Source organism: Maniola hyperantus, chromosome 7, assembly GCF_902806685.2.
Source record: "Maniola hyperantus chromosome 7, iAphHyp1.2, whole genome shotgun sequence".
NCBI classification, from domain to species: domain Eukaryota; kingdom Metazoa; phylum Arthropoda; class Insecta; order Lepidoptera; family Nymphalidae; genus Maniola; species Maniola hyperantus.
In genome coordinates, this window is record NC_048542.1 from 15710231 (window position 1) to 15721319 (window position 11089).

Consider the following 11089-nt stretch of genomic DNA (forward strand, 5'->3'; position numbering starts at 1 on the left):
ATCATCACTTACCACCAGGTGAGATTGCAGTTAAGGGCTAACTTGTAACTGAATAAAATAAAAAAAACCTTTATGGATCAACAAATCGTATGTAAGCTAGGTATATATAAACCCCGTTTCTTCTTTTAAAAACATGGGCACATCACGTCATGTTCGCAAAATTAAAATTTCTTAACAACGCAGTGTCTTTGTCTATACAAAACAAAAGAATCGCTGATGTCAACATGTTCTATTTTGATGATATGCGACAGTAGATATAGACATGGCAATCCATTTAAACTTGCTATGAAAGATATTATATCGCCTATAAAGGCGATCTAGATTTTTTATCTATGAGATCTCTACTTTATAAATCAGATGATAACAATAATAATTATAACTAGCTTATGCTCGCGACTTCATCCGCGTGGACTACAAAATTTCAAAACCCTATTTCACCCCCTTAGGAGTTGAATTTTCAAAAATCCTTTCTTAGCGGATGCCTACGTCATAATAGCTATCTGCATGCTAAATTTCAGCCCGATCCGTCCAGTAGTTTGAGCTGTGCGTTGATAGATCAGTCAGTCAGTCAGTCAGTCAGTCACCTTTTCCTTTTATATATTTAGATTATTACGTAACTAGAGGATGCCCGCGACTTCGTCCGCGTGGATTTAGGTTATTAAAGAACCTCCTCCTTTTTTTGAAGTCGGTTAAAAAAACCAGTGGGGACTTTGATTTTCCTGGATAAAAAGTAGCCTATGTTACTCTCCAGGTCTTTAACTATACCCATGCACAAAATGACGTCAATCCGTTGCTCCGTTGCGACGTGATTGAAGGACAAACCAACAAACCAACAGACAAACACACTTTCGCATTTATAATAAGGGTACTGATAAGGGTACTGATGTAATTAAAATATGTATTACGTCAAAACGTGCGTTTAGTTTCGGTTCAGTGTGTTTATATTGGATATTGGATATTATTACATATTAAATTACATATAAAATACAGATAAAAAACAAGTAATAATTAAGTAGACCTAGGTTTAGTAGACGTATGAATGGGCAACCCCTGCACTAGTAAACACTGTATTACAGTGGGTTGCCTTCTCCATTTCTAAAAACTAGTAACAAGTAGGTATAGGAAACTGATGCAGCCCAGGTGTCAACACCTACGTATAGGGTTGCCAGGTCGCCAAACCTAATAGCCGGACAGACCAGCCAGATTGACCGGACATTTGGGTAGAAAGGCCGGACACCCTACATTATTGAGGATTTTGTGTCTTAGTATTAATAGGTACGACAAAAAAATTATATTAAAAATCAAGCTTTTTTCATTATTGTCATAAATCTTGTTGTCAGGCGGCACTGCCGCCTGCGGGAGCGACCGGCAGTCGACTCGCCTGCCCTCGGCCACGCTCGTTTGCAAAATGCAAAAAGCCTAACAAAAGCCGGACAAGCCGGACACCGTTTATTTTGGCCGTACACGCAATCAAAAAGCCTACCTATGTCCGGCTTTATCCGGACGCCTGGCAACCCTACCTACGTATCACTGTCAACTGCTAGCTGATAGAAGATATCATATTACCGTACTGTTGCTGATTTCATACTTTTAGCTTGAAATGTAATAACAGTGAGAATAGTTTTATACTTTTAATACTTTATGTATAAACTAGCTGATGCCCGCGAGTTCGTCCGCGTGGATTTAGGTTTTTAAAATCCCGTGGAAACTCTTTGGTTTTTAGGCATAAAAGTAGCCTAGGTATGTCACTCTCCGGTCTCCGGTTTATAACTATATCTATGCAAAATAATTACGTCGATCCGTTGCATTCCTCGCGCATATCTAAGTCTCTACCCGCCTTCTCCACTTCTGTCCCTAATCCCTAAAAAAGAAACTAAGCAAATCGGTTCAGAAATCTCGGAGATTTCTATGTACATAAGTATAAAACAGAACTCCTCCTTTTTTGAAAGTCGGTTAAAAAGTAGCCTATGTTACTCCTAGGTTTATGCTCTACTTAGTTATCTATGAAAGCTCCGTCAAAATAGGCTCAGCCGTTCGAACCCGTTCGAACAGTTAAAACTTCAATTTTTATTTATTAGTATAGATTATAAAATATCTGACTGACGGTAGAGGTCAACGAACGTTGCGTAAGTAGGCCACTCGGATTCAACGCCGCGTAGTAGGTGGGGCATTGACCACCAGTTTTGCAGAGGATGCTTAGTAATAGGGTCCCGTTGGAACCCTAAGAATGAAACAGCAATTTTTCAGTTATAAAACTAGGCAAGTAAGTAGGTACTAAAGATCTGAAAAATTATATAAAATATCTCTCAACGGCTATACTCACGTATTTAGTCGACGTTAGCCCGACTAGTTTCGAACCCATCCGGAGTCCTTTGTCAAGACCCGCGCGTGCCGCTGCCCGCAGAAACCGTTGTATAATCTGAAAAATTGCTTGTCATCTAGTAAAATGTGTACAAGTGTTCCTTTGTTTCGCACATGATTCAAAGACGCGTCTTGATTAAGGTCAAATGCCTCACTCCACAAACACCAGATTGCGTTGATAACTGCTCATTGAGATAATAACAGATGACTAACTGTTAATTGAAACTCCCCGAGGATTCCCACAGCGTCACAGGATGACAAGTGATATCGCCTACTTAGAAATGGGACTATTTTTAATAAGCCACAATCATCTTGGGGAATTTTTCGGGCAGAAATCACTACTTGCTCAATTTCTTGAAGGAGAAAACTGTGTAAGTTCTTAGTTTAGGTCCATTTCCTGGTGTAATTATGAAAGCTATCATAGTGAATACAGGTACAGCTAGGTGATTCTCTAACTCAGTGTCTAACACTAAATGATAGCCACCGAGGTTGGTTAGTTCTACATTGCTGCTTCACTGGGTGATATTAAAATTTTTTTTCGTAGAAAACCTTCAAGGGATTAAAATATAACTTTTTGGTGCCGGTGCCAATTAGCTTTAGCTGCGCGAATCGTCTAGACTTCATATTTTTATGGGACTCCACAATGGCACCTCATTGGCACCGACCCCAAAAATATTATTATGGAACTATATTAACTCTTGTATACATAATATATTCGGTAATAAATTAAATTATTTTTCAATTTTTAGTGTTTATGTAACGAAGTCGGTTTTTATTTTTTTGTAAAAATTTTTTATTTCACAATTTTTAGTGGCCCCATGGAATTATGCTATGACTGGTTAAAAATCTACTGTTTACTAAGCTATTACACTGATCGCGAGCAATTTACTCTTATCCGTTGAGGAGTTCCAGTATCTATCTTCGAAGATGTTCATCAGATCTTCACCAAATTGAAATGGGACCAACTTTGAAGTATACCCTTTCAAACAAAAAAAGAATTTTCAAAATCGGTCCAGGCGTTTTTGAGTAATCGGGGAACATACATAAAAAATAAAAAAAAATAAAAAAAAAAAATAAAAAAAGATTCCGACGAATTGAGAACCTCCTCCTTTTTTTGAAGTCGGTTAAAAATGAGCGTCGTGCCTATCATTCAGTGTTAGAAACTGAGTTAGCGAATCACCCTACAGGTACCTGTAACCACAGACGGTTGACATCATAATATTTCCGATATTGATAGGAATTGATGATAAGACTTGACTCAATTTTCCAAAAGCTGCCCAAGCTAGCCCGAATGTTGGTCTCATTGTCGAAATTTCTTCTATCTATTTAGATTTTTGCCCAAGTAATGTGATTAGTAAGGACTATGTATTTGCGGCGCTTGCGTTTGAGACTCTGGGCCCATGGTCATCGGACACGAAAGCTTTTATAAACTGTCCCAAAAGCTGATCCACGCGTCTGGTGACCCAAGAGCTGGTGCTTATTTCGCTCAACGGTTGAGCCTTGCCGTTCAGCGAGGTAATAGCGCCAGTGTTTTGGGCACAATGCCCATAAATGACCATTTGAACGGCGTATATTTTTTGGAAATATAAAATTTTTAGTGATAAGTTTTTCTGTATGTATATTGTATATACTATATATAGTTTTTTTTTTGTTGTCTACTTAACAATGACATTTGCTACTTAATAATAATTTCAAATAGATATCCTTAATGTGAATTAAACAATTTCGAATTTGTTAATCGGCGGGCGGATTACGTAAAACGTTGCAGCAGCGACAGCAGTAGCAATGTGACGGTTCATTTGCTGTCCCTCTTCTTCTTCTTCTTATTTTGCTTTGTGGATATTGCTGTCTCTCTCTAGCCGCTGTCACGTGTGACGTTTGACAGCAATGATCGCGAGATTTACGCCTGTCGCGAGATTCGTAATCACCCCGCCGATGTAGAAAGAAATCTTCGTCTTGCAATTTTATTCATGAACAAAAAAGTAAGGAGTGGAATGAAATTCGCATGTTTTACAAGAGGTCCGAAAAAGTGTTTAAATTATGCAAATTACAAATTATTGTAAGACAAAATTCGCACCACCCAAGGTGGGGGACGGACGCGGTGGTCCTATTACAGAATCAACATCTCAACCGGCGCAACACGTATGCAGTTTTCACGCTAAATCTGTGGGGCATTATTAGCGCAAATTAGTTTGGGTGTGAGGCATAGAGCAACGCGGCCCAATGTGGTCCAAAATATGAGTATAGCACGGTACATTTAATTCTATAAAGTATAGCTAGTTGTTTCCAGCTATGGTATAGCGTTCCGAGCTTTCTTCTAACACAGAAAAAAAGTATCCATAGCCACAATGCAACAAACTTGAAAGGCATGGAACACACGGAAACACTCACTGAGAAAGGGTTTTTGGAAAGTCTAGCCCTTATAGGGTTAAACAGGGGATGAAATTTTGTATTAAAGTCCGTCATTTAGCAAGATGTGGTTTTTTTTTTTTTTTGAGTTTTGAGTTTTTAATTGAAAATATTACAATAAAACTTTAAGCTAGCCTTATCTAATTACTATACAAATCATGCCCACGTGGAATGTTGCCAAGAAATTTTATCAGATATATTTTATTTATTTACAAAAAACAAATACTTTTGAATTACAAGGGGGTTATAAATTAAAGGGGATGAAAAGTTTGTAAGAAAGTCTGTATTTTTCAGGTTATATCTATATGAAAATTGATATTTGGGCTTTCGGGCAAAATAAAGAACCGACGACTTATGTGTTTTAGAATTCCATTCGAGCGAAGCCGGGGTGGGTCAGTTCACAGTTGGTGCTATGAGAAATTTTTGTGACCGGTTGGGCTGGTAGCTTGGCAGATCGAGTGGTCTATAAGGCGTCTTCCTTCAATGGAGAGGTTTCACCCTCATTGCTTAATGGAGTGTGGTGTGAAGCCTGAACCCACTGCGGGGCACTTTTAAATTGCTACCCGTCAAGCCATGACATGCGAGCCGAGTTGTGTGGTCTTAATTTCAAAGTTAATTTAATTTTTTTAATGAGCCATGTTTTTTAAACCATGACTAGTCATTTCTGCTTTCTCGTCCAACTGAGCGTAAAGCTTGTAATAGAAGAATCGTGGTATATAGGTTCGTATTAGGTACCTACTGAGTAGAAATTTCTGTTATCTATGTAGGTAGGTAGGTACCCGTTATCTGCATTATAATATGTCGTTAAACCACGAAACTGACTGACTGACTGATCTATCAACGCACAGCTCAAACTACTGGACGCATCGGGCTGAAATTTGGCATGCAGATACTGGATAGCTATTATGACGTAGGCATCCGCTAGGAAAGGATTTTTGAAAATTCAACCCCTGAGGGGGGAAATAGGGGTTTAAAATTTGTGTAGTCCACGCGGACGAAGTCGCGAGCATAAGCTAGTATCATATATGGAATATACACACTAGCTGATGCCCGCGACTTCGTACGCGTGGATTTAGGCTTTAAAAAATCCCGTGGGAACTCTGATTTTCCGGGATAAAAAGTAGCCTATGTCACTCTCAAGGTCTTAAACTATACCCTTGCAAAAAATCACGTCGATCCGTTGCTCCGTTGCGACGTGATTGAAGGACAAACCAACAAACCAACAAACAAACACACTTTCGCATTTATAATAAGGGTACTGAGGTACTGACTTATCTGCACAACCAAAAATTTTACAACTTTATCCAAAAAAATAATACAAAAAAAGTATAAAAGTGTGCGTTGGCCGGGAATCGAACCCGGATCAACTGCTTGGAAGGCAACTATGCTGACCATTACACCACCAACGCCGCTGTTCGAAGTGAAGCAATATTGTACCAAGTTTAATAAAATGTATTTTTATCGCATATTTTAATCGTAGATAATATGCATTAAGAACATATTATTTATGACGCAACCTGCATTCTCATGAATAAATTATTATTTATTTAATGTAGGTATTTATGAAGAAAAAAATGTAGAATATGCAAAATACTTTAGCGCTAGCGCGCAGAAACATTGGGGCCGATTCTCTAGGCGGTTTTCTAATTTTAAAATGTCTAATATTAGACTTAGAAAGGTGTGTTATTCTGAAAACCCACTTAAATGACAGGTCTAACCTAAAATTGAATTTGACAGCACTAAACTATTCAATTTAGATTTTAAAGAGCAAAAGTTATTCTGTTGCACGAACTAAATGCCTAAATTAAGAAACGTCAACCTAAAATTTTCTAAAATTAGAGTGGACCTCGCGAGGTGCCCACTAAATTTAAAGAGTCTGCTTAAATGGCAAAATGGACGTGTTTTGAAAGAAATATTTTTATTTGAGTTTAGAATTGTTATATTTAAGATAAAAAAAGTGTCTTTTAAGTGTTTTAATTTAATTTAAACTTTATAAAATGGAAATATACGTGGTTTCTCTGGCTCGTCGTTAATTCGCAAAAAATAATTAGGTTGGTTATCTACTTTGTTGTCTAAGAGTATCAGACACCTCCACAGACATCCTGGCGGCTTCAGCAAGGCAAACCTAAGATCCTTAAGTCTCCTTATTTCTTAACTAGCAAGTGGCAGCTGTTCGAAAATCCTGTGGGACTAGGATACTTTTCTGTAGGTACTTAGCTTACCTACCTACCTAATAAAAGTAGCCTATAAGTATATCCTTCACTAGTATGTGTCCTTGTGAAAAATCTCTGTGCCCAACTAGGTTAGATGCATAAAGGAACATACCCAGAGACAAAAACTTGCATAGGTAGCTACCTAAATATTAGTGTGAACAAAATCTTTGCCAATTAGGTATGCCAAGGTAAAACTTGATGCCTTGTTATCATTATCAATGAGATTAATTCCTACTACCTACTACTTATTGCTAAACATATCAAAAATAAAGCAGAATAAGTGTGGTGGTAGAGTAGGTACTTATAATAAAGTTTAAGTTCTAAAATCTTAATGAGTTCACCTAAAGGTTTATTTATAGGCTTAATTAACAGATTTTACATTTAGTTATGTCTTATACTTACATACCCCTAGTATTGAACTAAGTACTTGAGTAGTACCCAGTTACTTCTTTATTTTCAACTCAGTAGATACCTGCTTGAAAGACTACCTATTACCTGCATAAGTAGGTACTTGCTAACTACAGTACAGTGCAGTATAGACAACTACAGCTAACTGACTTAGCCTGGGTTCACTTTAATCATCTGATAAGTTTTAGTTGAGAAGTACCTAGTAGATACATCTTGTAATTCCTAAACATATCATGATAGGATCTTGTTGAGTTTACCTATATAGGTATACCCATACCCATATGGGTATCACATTTCAGGTTAACTAGCTGACCTGCCTGAGTTGTACCTGCCCCAGCTTTGTTCGGGTGGAATAAGTACCTATGTAAGTATCTGAAAATTATGTCGTAGTGGTCTATATACCTACTTAAAGTAAACGTTCCTTACATGCAAATTCTCAAGTTTTTAAACTCAGCCGCTTAATAAATTACTAGACTCAGGAGTCAGCAGCTTATATGCTGATGTCAGTCAGTCAGTTTATATTTTTACATTTACATAATATGTACAGAAGAGAGAGAGAGAAAAGCTAGGACTTCTCCATAACGTCCTCAAAAATGTGTGAAGTCTGCCAATCCGCACTTGGTCAGTGTGCTAGATTTTGGCCAAAACACCTTATTCTGAGAGGTGACCCGTGCTCAGTAGTAGTGACCCGGCGATGGATTGATAATGATGATGATGATGTACTGACCTAGCTACCTGCCTTTAGGTCAACGGGAAGTATAGGGTACTTCCCGTTGACCTTGGGTTTCTTGACAGACAACAAAGTGATCCTATAATGGTTCCTTTTGAGGTATGGAACCCATAGTTAGAAGAGAAATAACGTCAAAAAATAATTTGATTTCTTTTATCTTTTCTAGATCTATTTTATTGAAAACTAGCTGACTAAAGTTTTCTACACACATACCTATAATTCTAAAAATTAATACAGAAATCTATAGACTCAACCTTTATTTAGTTTGAAATCTATAGATCTCTGACTTTGCATAGACTTAAGATACTGATAAAAGAGACAGAGTTATATCATTGGCATAAATCTGTCTCGTTTTAACCGAAACTTAAGTCAGAGCAAAGTCAAAGTATGCTCTCTACACATATATGCTTAAAGTATTATGTTTTAACTATGTCTAGTCTGAGCTAATTCAAAGTATAGGTACTCTATAGATTTTAGCCAAAGAATATGCAAACCTCAAAAAATGTTTTTATAATTGTTATGGCGAAGTCTGCATTGAAATTGATATAAATAGGGACTGAAAACTAATTTTGAACTATTTATACCTATAGATTATAAATTTCATTTTCAGGTAGTAGTAGTACAACTTAGTCATACTACAGCTGCTCAGTATGATGGAGGCAAGAATTTCCTAACAAAAGCAAGAAAACTTCAATCAGATGATTAACAATTACTTTTATTAAATAAAATAATAAAATATAAACATATGTTTCATTCTGTACTGTACATAATTAATATTTATTTCAATAACATTTAAATAAAAATTAAGTTTAGGAAACAACTGTTCATTTTTGGTAGATGAGTGGACGGAACATCTTTTTAACTCGCAGACTCCATATACTTGGTTTCATGAAATGGGCTGAAATAAAAATTATCAACGTTGAAAGTTTGTTATGATGATGTGTTGAAAGGTTAATGTATGCTACACTTCTATTTTTTGCTATGCATACTAGCTGTTTACTTTGCAATTAAGCATCACTTTCTTTAACGGTGAACCAAACCATTGTGAGGAAACCTAAATGCCTGAGAGTTCTCAAAGGTGTGTGAAATCTGTCAATCTGCACTCGGCCAGAGTGGTGGACTATGGCCAAACTTCCTGTTTTGAGAGAAGACCCCTGCTCAGTAGTCAGCCGGCAATGAGTTGATCGTGTGATGATACTAACTGTTGCCTGTAATTATTATTTTTATATAGGTATGCTACACTTCCATTTTTTGCTATATTATAATATGTACTAGCTGTTTAATAAGCAATTAAGTATCACTTTCTTTAACCATGAAGGAAAACATTGTGAGGAAACCTACATGCCTGAGAGTTCTCCATAGTGTTCTCCAAGGTGTGTGAAGTCTGTCAATCTGCACTTGGACAGAGTGGTGTACTATGGCCATACTCTTCTCATTTTGAGAGGTGAGCTGGCAATGAGTTGATCATTATGATGATACCAGCTGTTACCTGTTATTATTATTATTATACACGTAGGTATATACATTCAATCTTGATCTTGTAGGTACTTTCATGCCTTAAATCACATTACCGCCTTAGTTTGTTGAATTCATAGCAGAATTCATGGATACCTCGTTCCACGTCCTTGCACGCCAGATTTGTAAGTATACCGCCAAGTTTCAGAACTTCCTCGCTGTATATTCCTTTACCTGTATATTCAATGTACTCTGTGGCAGTCAGTTATTTAGAATGATTGCTTTTCATCTGTTTGCATTGATTTCCTTATTAGCAAGAGTTTGACAATTAGGTACCTCGGTGATTTCGAGGTAAGGTAGGTAGGTAAGATTCCAAGCAAAATTCTTTGCTTTTATCTATTTTATGCACATAACCACTATTTTCACAAAGTTTTGTAACAAAAACTAAGATTCTTTAACCACAAAACATAAAGAAATTAGGTTAGAAATTATATTTGCAACAAAAATAATAGATCAGTTTTTTAACTGGTTTTACGGCTCTGGGTTCTAGCACTTTTGATCAACGACTTAAGCCTACTTCACACGATAAAATGAACAAAACTTCAATTTTCGACACTTTTATTGTGATTCGACCTAATTAAATCAAGTAAAGTTATTATTTTTGTATTTCAAGTAACATCGTTCGATATTTTTCGCAAAAAATAGTTTTAAGATTAAAGGGGAAAATCAAACACAACATTAGTGCAGTTCTTGTTATCTTAAATAGCAACACTTACTATTCAATTCAAACGTCATTTTAGACGGCCATTTAGGATGTTTAAATTTAGTTGAAGCAAAATTGCGAATGCAGCTTAGAAATAGAAATCCTAAAATTAAAGAATCTAAAATTTAGTTTAGGTTTAGGTTAGGGTACAACAGAATTAGCGCCAATGTTCTCAAAATAAAGATAAAAAAATATATATTTGACTTTTGTGTCCACCAATCAGAACAAAGTGTTTTCCCCTGTCCCCCGCCAACATTTTACGATTTTGTTGCATTAGCAAACCCCCCAATGATTTGCAAGATTTTTACCACCTTTTTTTTAAAGAATATTAGCCATGCCGACTAATATTCCCCTTTCCCCTCCAACGTAAGCGTGAAGCTTGTGCTAGAAGTAGGTGCTACAATAGTGCAACGGGTGGGGTTTGAACCGGTGACCTTTCGGATTTCAGTCCGCTCCTTTAACCGTTGAGCTATCGAGGCTCTATATTATTTACGCGAAGACAAAAATAAACATAACAGTTGTTATATTAAGCTGACACGCTTAGTGCATTTTTATTATAACCATCTTAACAGGTGTTATTCAGACCTATCTTAACTATGCAAAAACCACTCTATTCCACTACAATACAGTTGAAAATTGGTTACAATATCTTTCAGGTGATTGCAATCAATTTGTTTCCCAGTATGCGAAAGGGAGAAATATTTTGAATTCAATAATGTAGACCTTAAAGTATAATTTTCTTTCAAACAT

The 11089-nt window shown here is 36.6% G+C and overlaps 1 long non-coding RNA gene and 1 other non-coding gene across 2 annotated transcripts; both read right to left on the bottom strand.

Moving 5' to 3' along the window:
- Positions 1–6107: 6107 nt before the first annotated feature.
- TRNAG-UCC (transfer RNA glycine (anticodon UCC)) lies at positions 6108–6179 on the bottom strand. Its single transcript has one exon. It is a non-coding gene; the product is annotated as a tRNA-Gly (tRNA).
- Positions 6180–8818: 2639 nt separating this feature from the next.
- On the bottom strand, positions 8819–10128 carry LOC138402551 (uncharacterized). Its single transcript, XR_011236919.1, has 2 exons — positions 9611–10128; positions 8819–9019 (listed from the first exon to the last, which is right to left on the bottom strand). It is a non-coding gene; the product is annotated as an uncharacterized lncRNA (long non-coding RNA).
- Positions 10129–11089: the final 961 nt, after the last annotated feature.